The sequence below is a fragment of the Lygodium microphyllum genome, unplaced genomic scaffold (genome assembly GCF_053477565.2).
Source record: "Lygodium microphyllum isolate KBCC unplaced genomic scaffold, Lygodium_microphyllum_v1.1.10 scaffold_45, whole genome shotgun sequence".
NCBI lineage: Eukaryota > Viridiplantae > Streptophyta > Polypodiopsida > Schizaeales > Lygodiaceae > Lygodium > Lygodium microphyllum.
In genome coordinates this window covers 741994-751440 of record NW_028229528.1, presented here as the reverse complement: position 1 = coordinate 751440, position 9447 = coordinate 741994, and positions in this window count along the sequence as shown.

The following is a 9447-nucleotide window of genomic DNA, read 5'->3' as shown; positions in this document are numbered from 1 at the left end:
TGGGGCAAGCACCTATCTATGTCACAGGTTTGTCAGTTTTGTATGCATCTTGGATGGTTATGCATTGAGCTCCTTGCTCTATCAATTGTGCTTGTGCTTAGTCTCTTCTCTTACCTCGAGACCCATTACATGCATGACTTCTAGACCTACGAGATGTCTCTTGCCTGACAGGTTATTGGTTTGATAGTTCTTGGTATCTTCTTGCCCCTGGACACTCACTGCTGGATGTACCTGGCAGTTGCAATGACATATGTATCAGTGATTGCTTCATTTTGGGATAGTTTTACATATTGCTGTCATTTATTACAGCAAGCTGAAATCTACTAAAGTTTTGAGCACTCATATGAGGGTAATGCTTACTATTTGATGTTATCTTGTTCATATTTGGTGGACAAGTGCTTCTCTTGGTGAAATCCACTCTTTCAGCCAATTTTAGCAGTGGTTTTAGTGCATTTTCTACTAATTACAACAACCTGCAATTTTGCTTTTTTGCATTGATTTGGGACATTATGACTGGTCATCTGAAAGACACAGCTCTCTTTAACGTTGCCAAGTTGGATGGTACCAACTATGGGTATTGGAAGTCCCAAATATGGCAGGTTTTGGTGTAGAAGTTGCAGATTAAACCCTTGAATTTCAAGGGTGTCAAACCTGAGGATATGGATGATGATGTTTGGATGGAAGTTGATGAGCTATGCAAGTCTACCATTATTTTGTCACTCTCAGAAGAGGTCCATCATAATGTTGTTGAAGATGAGAATCAGAGTGCATGGGATTTATGGGAGAAGATTCAGGAGCTCTATGCGCAGCAGAGTCCTGCATCACAGATGTGTTGGCTGAAGCAGTTAATGGACCTTCGCATGAAGGAAGGGACCTCCCTTTCATCTCATTTCAGTTAGTTTCATGCTATCATGAAGAGTTTGTTGTCACGGGGTATTGAGTTCAAAGACAACTTGCACTCGTTGTTTCTGCTTGGCACCTTACCTGAATCATGGGATGTCTTCCGTATTGTCATATGCACGAACAAGCGTGATGGGATGAAAATCAAAGATGTTGAGAGTGCTTTATTGACTGAGGAAATCAACAGGAGAAACAATGATGCTTCCCGCTCTTCACATACATTGACCGTTAGAGGTGGCAGACATGGCAAGTATGATAATGATCATAAGGGCAGGGACTCTCAGAAGTCCAGGTCCAAGTCACGTGGTCGCAGTAAGTCCCGTGGATGGAAGTCTGATCTTACCTGTCATTATTGTGGGAAAGGAGGATATATTAGGCCGCAGTGCCATAAAATGCGAGATGATAAGCGCAAGGAAAAGGGAAAAAATTTTTTGCAAGAAAAGTCTTTTGAGCGCAGTATTGTACTTGCAAAGTCCAGTGTGAAGATAGAAGAGGTTAATGTCATGCAGGCCACTGATTCAGATGATGATTACATACTTGCAACTTCTTCATGCGATGCCTTATAGGCTTTTGAGATACGTTCTATGTATGCGCAGTGCTGGCTCTTGGATTTGGGTGCGTCCTTTCATGTGACACCCTATAGATATTGGTTTTATACCTATCGTACCATGTATTGTTCTGTGCGTCTTGGTGATGATATGTCTCTTGACATTGTGGGCATTGGAGATGTTAGGCTGCAATTTCCTTCTGGCAGTTCTTTTATTTTGCTTGATGTACGCCATGTACTTGCATTGACTCGCAACCTTATGTCAGCTAGAGAGCTTGATGATGCAGGGTATTTTGTGTCTTATGGAGACTCTGCATGGAAGATTTCTCGTGGGAGGCTTGTGCTTGCAAGAGGTGGTAAGTCTGGTAGCCTCTATCCCTTACTTGTATCTGGAGCTACATTGTTCATGTTTTGTCTGTGGGTTCTATTTTCTATGTATCTCTTTGGCATGCTCGTTTGGGGCATATGTCTCTTAAAGGAATGAAAATGCTATGTGCCTTGCAGTATCTTCCTCCTTTTGACTCTTTGCATTTTGATTCTTGTGATCATTGTTTGTATGGCAGGCAGACTAGAAATACGCATAAAAATTCTGGTAAGAAACGCATGGGTGAGCCCTTGGCTCTTGTGCACTCAGATGTATGTGGGCCCATGCCATGTCAGTCACTTGGTGGAGCAAAGTACTTTGTTACTTTCATAGATGATTACTCATGTAAGGTTTGGGCTTATCCCATAAAGAGAAAAACTGATGTCTTCGACACATTTCAGCGTTGGCTTGCATTGGCAGAGAACCAGTTTGGGAAAAGGCTAAAATGCCTAAGGTCAGATAATGGGGGTGAGTATGTATCACGTGCTTTTGAGCAGTTTTGTGATGAGCGGGGTATTAAGCGTCAGTTGATCGCCCCTTACACCCCTCTCCAAAATGGTATGGCTGAATGCATGAATAGGAACATTCAGGAAAGGATCCCTAGCATGCTTAACCAGGCTGGCTTATCGCAGCACTTTTGGGTTGAGACAGTTACTACTGCAGTGTATCTCATTAACAGGTCGCCTAGTAGTGGCATTGACTTTCACGTGTTGTAGAGGAGGTCTAGGCAGGCAAGCCCCCCTCTTATGATCATTTGCATGTCTTTGGATGTGAGGCATTCTGCCATGTGCCCAAGGATAAACACAATAAGCTGGATCCTAAAAGTGTCAAATGCATTTTCATTGGCTATGGAGATGCAGGAGAGATGGGTTACCATTTATGGGATCTGCAGGCGCGGAAAGTGATCCATAGCCATGATGCCATCTTTCACGAGGACAAAATGCATATGCAACCTGAGAAAGTGGTTGAGGTACACAGAGTTATCTTTTAGGAGGAGCCACCTGCTCCCATTCAGCCCGCTCCATGGCAAGCTAGATAGCATGCAGCATCACTTGATGCTCATGGCCCATATGCTAGACATGCTAATGTTAGAGAGGATGTCGGTCAGGCAACAGAGCCTGGGTTGAGGCATTCTACTAGAGATAGATGACCTCCTGACCGTTTTGTGCCCTGTAAGGATTATCTACTGGTTACAGATGTAGGAGAGCCTCTCACTTATGATGAGGCTATGCGAGGGGTGATTGTCACTCTTGGGAGAGGGCTATGCAGTCTGAGCTTGAATCATTGAATAAGAATCAGACTTGGGATTTGGTTTCCTTGCCTTAGTGTAAGAAGAATTTGCCATGCAAGTGGGTGTACAAGCTGAAAAGTACCCCTGGACATCCCAAGCCAGCATACAAGGCTCGATTGGTTGCTAAGGGTTTTAAGCAGGAGCATGGTGTTGACTTTGATGAAGTCTTTTCTCCTATGGTCAAGATGACCACCCTACGCTTAGTCTTGGCCTTGGTTGCATAGCTTGACCTGGACTTGTACCAGATGGATGTCAAGACGACCTTTTTACATGGGGACTTGCATGATGATATTTACATGGAACAACCTAAGGGCTTTGCAGACCTTGGCAGGGAACACCTAGTGTGCAAACTAAAGAAGAGTCTACATGGTTTGAAGCAAGAACCTAGGAAATGGTACCATAAGTTTGATTCATTCATGCAGTCACATGCTACAACTGCAGTGCTATGGATCTGTGCTTGTACACGAAGAAAGCTCGTGACGGTTCTTTACTGATTTTGGTACTCTATGTGGATGACATGCTTTTAGCAGGGATAGCTCATGAGGAGCTAGATGCTCTTAAGGCTCAGCTCAAGAAGAGCTTTGAGATTAATGATCTGGGACAGGCCTCTCATATACTTGGTATGTGCATTACACGTGATAGATCTCAGGGGCTACTCTATCTGTCATAGAGGGAGTACATTCATAAAGTCCTTGAGCACTTTCGCATGCATGATGTTAAGCCTATTGGCTGTCCATTACCTTCTCATGTGAAGGTTTCATAGGTCAATTGTCCGCAGACAGATGAGCAGAGGGCTGAGATGGCCAAGATTTCCTATGCGCCAGCCGTGGGCAGTCTTATGCATGCCATGATAGCCACCCATCCAGATATAGCTTTTGTAGTTGGGGTTGTGGCACATTACATGGTTACACCTGGCAAGAAACATTGGGATGCTGGCACATTACGTGGCTACACTTGGCAAGAAACATTGGGATGCTGTAAAGGATATCATGAGGTACCTGAAGGGCACAGCAGATACGTGCCTTTGCTATGGCAGTCAGGATACAGGAGTCGTGGGGTACACTGACTCTGATTATGGAGGACATGCAGATAGTAGGAAGTCCACTTCTGGCTGTGTGTTCACTTATGCTGGAGGGGCTATCTCTTGGATGTCCAGGATGCAGAAGTGTACAACTCTTTCTACTATAGAGGCCGAGTATATTGCAGCCACAGAAGCTTGCAAGGAGGCTATCTGGTTAGGCCGTTTGATTGTAGACCTTGGTATGACAGATGCTATGCCTACACTGCATTCGGATTCTATGAGTGCCATTTAGTTGGCCAAGAATTCAGTCTTCCATGTGAAGATGAAACATATTGAGGTGAGGTATCACTTCATTTGCGAGGTCATTGAGGACAGGTCTGTTGACCTTGTCAAGATTTCGACTGAGCAGAATCCTGCAGACGTGCTCACGAAAAGCCTCACTACCGAGCACTTTGCCTTCCTCAGAAGATTGATGGGCATTGGATGAGATGATGTCTTTTTCCTCATCCTGTTGTACATGTGTACATGTTGTATTGTCTTTTCTTTTTTCTCTCTCAGTGGGGCAGATTTGCCTTTAAGTGGGAGGTTGTTGGGGGGTAAAGGTGCCTCCACCTAGCTGCTCGTGTATTACTACACTGACAGTACTCGCCACTGCACATTGCAGGTGGTGGGCACTCATCACAATCACTTATTCTTTATTCTTTTAGTGACAATTTGAATAAAGGAAGGTCCGGCCACACATTGTGGTTGTTGGGGTTCCCACTTTTGACTCTCTCTCTCTCTCTCTCTCTCTCTCTCTCTCGGCTCTTGCTCTCCATCCGCCATAGCTCTCACCGCCAAGCTTCTTCCTCTTGGGTTCCACTTCCCTTTCACTATCATTGTCCAATCATCGTAAGTGAGACTTTGGTGATCTTCCCCTTCATGGAACAGTGCGTTGAGGCTATATTCTTTCTTATTAGTAGTGATTCTAATGCTTAGATAGATGGTTGGTATGAGTTCCTCCTCATTTGGGTCTATCTATGTGATGCTTTTCCATTGAAGAATCCAATTCCCTTGCTCTTTGATATTTCTAACTCCACATTGCTAGTTCTACCAATCTCCTCTAACTTGTATTTTTTGCTTGTGGCCCTTGATGGAATAAAGTGACACAAGGTTGCCTTACTTAAAATCCCTTTGCTTAACATGTTTGTCAAACTAGGTCTTCCTTTGTGCCTTTGTGAAAATCAGTGTATGGGTGGCTATTAGTATGTTTCTAAGAAACATTCTAGTCTCATTACATGGTTAGTCCAAACTTCCTACCCTTCCCAACATTCTTGAATAGGAATTTGCAGGCTTGGAACAAAGAATTAGACTAGTATAATTGCTTCTACCCCATAGGTAAGCTTGAAGAGAGTTTGCCTTGTGATTTTTTTGTAAGCTATTTGATATGCCCACACTACTGCCATCAATTTGTTATCACAATCACTATGAGAGGTTGAGACTGTCTTTGTTAGCATGTTAACTAGGAATTCGTTCGTCATTTTAGCCTTGGCCATTAGCTTAGGGGTAATATATGGCGATGATTTGCACTGAATAATCAAGAAGGTGGATAGTAAGTGAGTTATCACTTCACTGATGAAGTGCATGCCTCGGTCACTTATAATTTCAAGGCTTCTAGATACCTTTAATACACATGGTAGAATGCTAAGAACTTGTGGATTAACCAATCTACTCTATGACCATGACTTGTGCACCTTGCAATCAAGAATAGAGACTTGAACAATCTGTGGTAAGATTCAATTGAGCCATTTGTATCTTGGTTGGCATGCGGAAGCATTCATGTGGCTCTAACTGACATCCTTATAATGTATAATAACTTACATTATAAGCATTCCTATGAATTAAAGAGTAAATGAATTTAGAAATTAGAAATCCTTATCTAGTTTGGGAATCTAATTTTCCTTGAAGTATGTGAGTAAAAACTTCCTAGCATAAGTTTTGAAGAACTAATCAATAAGAGATGTAGCATCCTCCTTTCTTTTAGCCTCACTACTCAAAGATCTGCACTTCATGTTCATAATGTGACCAAGATCTCGAAATATATTAGCCCGTAATTGAGGATTTGGAACTTTCTTTATAATATTCTTTAGCCAACATCTTCTAACATGCCATATACAAAGATATATAAGAGATCGAAGAATGGCCCTACAATTTAACTAATGACTCACAGTGAGTGAGATTCAATGTAACATTGAAAAAAAAGCAGTAAAAATAATCCAATGCAATTTTTAGTTGGTACAATGAGAAAGATGTATATTGTATGGCATTAATTTCCACTTGTGCATCATCTACCATCCACCCACTTGCCTCCCAAGAAGAATTAAAATCCAATATGTGATTTCGAAATGCTCTTAGCCAAGTGATCAGGCAAGTTGTGTCCACCATTGAGAAGTCAATGATCCATGCTACTAGTACCCCATTTCTATGTGCATTAACTACAAGTATACATTATATAGAGTACTATATTCAAACATGCACCAAATTAAACATAAAATAGGATAATGAAAACAAAGATGCATTCAAAAAAAAGCTCTAAGAATACATTGTTAATCCAAAAACTTTGAAAATATAAAAGTGAAAAAGATATAAAATTCTTATATTTATTTATTGGTAGTAAATATAGCATCCATAGCAAGTAAACCATCATTTCTATACTTATTGGGCATGTATAGCTGTGAAATTGTTTAGATGCCCAATATGAAAGTTTGACCAATAGAAGCATTATATTGTCGATAGATGAAAGTTCTACAATTGTTCTCTAGCACCCAATTATGCACAATGTATGCATCATCCTTGGCCATAAATAGAGCCTTATACATAGAAATGACATATGCAACCTACTAAATGTTTGCCACCATGAACATTTGGTCGCTTTTCATGAGGGGTCACTTGTTGTTTGTTGTGGAAGTCTTTCGGTCCAAAAGAACACCAAAAACTAAGCATATGAAGCAAATGAAATATGTAAGGATCACATTGTTCATGTAAACAATTAGGCCTCTAGAAGTCAACAATAATAGGTAATTTTTCGAAAGATTATAAAATCATATTTTCTCCTTTCATGAGAATCAAGTGGGTTGTGCTAAGCTTCCTTGTTCCCACCTTTGAGAAAATTGTCTCTTCAAGTTTGTCGATGTGCCTTCCTAACTATTATCCCCAGAAATGAAATTGTTGACTGATCCCAATAAATATGTGTATATGTTTGAAGATGGTATTGTCTTGTTGGATCTAGTTTGATCATCCATATTAGAGCCAATGTATTAAATGGCCCCAAAGCTAGACAATGTATTTGAAAATGTACATCTATATTTTGAGCTACCTTGAGAGCTCAACTGAAATGAAAAGAAAATGTATTACAAAACACATTAGAGTCAACATCACTCATTTTTCTTAAAATGATACATAAACTACAAATTTCTCCACAATCATTAACCATTTTAAAGTACTCATAAATTGTGCATCTTCCTTTCTTTTTGTGTAATGTACCTTAATTTTCTATCCTTTTCTCTTGCATGTGTTATTACTTGATCAAAATTATCAAATATTTTTAGCTCCACTTTTTCCTTTCAAGGCTAGATATAAGGTTGCAATAAATGAATCTTTCCTTAAAAACTCAAGTGGTGCTTGACCTATAGAGGCTCTCTCATCCACTCACAATGTTTATACTCAACCATGTTTACACTCAACCCTAGGTACTTCCCATTAATGTTGACAATGATAATGATAGACATTGACACACTCTCGGCAACTAGGGGAAACCCATACAAGCACACATAGTCAATATATTAAGGAGTGTTAGTTGGGTTAGCTAACCATGTCTGGGGTTTTGATAGACTTAATCCTTACTTGATAAGACCAACAACATCAACTAAAGGCTCAAGTGGAAAAAATCTTCATATCAAACCACAAAGAAGAAACTTCCCTATGCCTTAATAGCCCTAGCCCAGTGGTAGACTACTCTTAAAGACATCTCACCTCCCTCAAGATCCTTCTCAAGCTATGAGGTCCTTCTCAAGCTATGAGGATATCCAACAAGTGCTACAACCCTTAACCACCAACACAGATAATCAAAATCTCCTCCAAGAGATAGTGTTAAATCATTCTATCCAAGGAGGTTCCTTCTATCATCAAATCTAATGCTCTTAGACTCAACTCAAACTATTGATGATATCTTTCTTTTCTTATGTTTTGTAAGCATGTAAGAGTATTCTCAAGTGAAAAAACCTACAACTAGTCGGTTGATGCCGATACCCACAATATTCATCGTGTAGTCAATCCTTAAAATAAAGAATCACCACTCTCTCAATTCAAGAGACTTATCTTTCTGTTTTTTAAGAGCTGCACCAAAATAATCCTTGGACATGGCAACCACTCACTAAGTCAACTAATAAGTAGATCGAGGGGGCCTTGTCCCTTACTACCTCCCAAGGTTCAAACAAATATGGGCAATTGAGAATGGCCACTTTTGTGCTTCCACCAATGAAAAGGATCTCCATATTAGTGAAGTCTCCAAGAAGAGGTACCAATAGTCTCTTTCAAGATCACATTTGCCACATGACGTATATAGATTGTACGTGTCTCAAGAAAAGGACTAGTCATTGTATGCTTAGAAGATCCTTCCACATGAAGTCTCAAAGGCACCAAAGTTTCTTAGTACCTTAGCCTTGATCTTTATAATCAAAACAAAAAGATGCAACATATGCCATCACAATGAAAAGAAACTATCACATGTACTTTGTGGCATGAGTAATGTAACGCTTCCACTTTCAATAAGTTTCTAAAGAAGGCAAGATGAACCATCATAGGCATTAAAGAGTTTCAATATCACCCTTATTTATGATGAGTACTTTATAACCATTTCAATATTATGTACAATACAACAACACATCTTAACATTTTTTAGGTAAAAGATAGAAATGATTGGATTGTTGTAGCAAAAGAGTGGTGGTCTACCATGCTCTCACAATAAATGTGATGGAGTATAGGTTTTGAAGTATACATTTTGAGGATTGAAGTTGATTCTCTCTTCTAGGCTTGAGTCTCAAAATTTTTCTTCTAGTCTTGAGTCTCAAGAGTTTTCTTCTTTGGTCTCTCACATGCCTATTCATGTAATTCAGATTTGGAAGCCCTTTGAGTGGTCCACTCTTCCATGAATATATGGCAACTCTTGCTCCAAATGACAATAGCTACCTTAAAACTCATTGGTACTCCTATAGCCTACAGTAGACTTGCTCTCTTTCCAAGTTTCTATGACTTCTTTCTTTTGATCAATCTTCGACTTGAGCTAC